Source organism: Melanaphis sacchari, unplaced genomic scaffold, assembly GCF_002803265.2.
Source record: "Melanaphis sacchari strain LSU unplaced genomic scaffold, SCAv2.0 Contig22_pilon_pilon, whole genome shotgun sequence".
NCBI lineage: Eukaryota > Metazoa > Arthropoda > Insecta > Hemiptera > Aphididae > Melanaphis > Melanaphis sacchari.
Window position 1 is genome coordinate 2,032,466 of NW_020271107.1, and position 693 is coordinate 2,033,158.

A 693-nucleotide genomic window follows, 5' to 3' on the forward strand; every position below is an offset into this window, starting at 1 on the left:
CTCTCAGCGACCCGGCCGCGCGAGGTCGCGCGGGCGGACGGGGACGTGCCGTTTCGACGGCGCGAGAACCCGTGACTGTTTGCCGTCACAACTTGGGCGGACGACCGAGGCGCCGGTGGTGACCGGCTCCGTTTCCCGGTCGAACAATCGCCAATCTCGCACCGCCGACGGCGGCGCGGCGGCACGCGCACGGCGATGCGTGCGCGAGCCGCGCCGTCGGACGCCTGCCGGCGGCGCATCGGTCTGGCCGAGTATCCGGTATACGACCCTCAGACAGGCGTGGCCCGGGACCCGCGGGTCACCGAGGCCGCAATGTGCGTTCGACTGGTCGATGTTCGTATAACCTGCGGATTACACGACGACGCGCAGATAGCTGCGGTCTTCATCGATCCACGAGCCAAGTGATCCGCCGTTCGGGGTCGGGTGTAAGTCTCCGAGGCGCGCTCTGGTCGCGCCCCTTCAACCATCTTTCGGTCGACGCTCGGTCGGGGGTCGCGGCGCGCGGGCGGTCGGCGAGCTGGTCGCCGAGCGCACGCGGCCACGGGTCGATTGGGCGCGCGCGAGACCGGCGCGAGTGAACGCCGGTGCCGCGCCGTCTCTAATGATCCTTCCGCAGGTTCACCTACGGAAACCTTGTTACGACTTTTACTTCCTCTAAACGGCCGAGTTCGGTCATCTTCCCGGTCGCGCGAC

At 68.5% G+C, this 693-nt stretch overlaps 1 non-coding gene across 1 annotated transcript; it reads right to left on the reverse strand.

Moving 5' to 3' along the window:
- Positions 1-263: 263 nt before the first annotated feature.
- On the reverse strand, positions 264-421 carry LOC112594505. The gene has a single exon (XR_003114657.1). It is a non-coding gene; the product is annotated as a 5.8S ribosomal RNA (ribosomal RNA).
- Between the last annotated feature and the right edge of the window lie 272 nt (positions 422-693).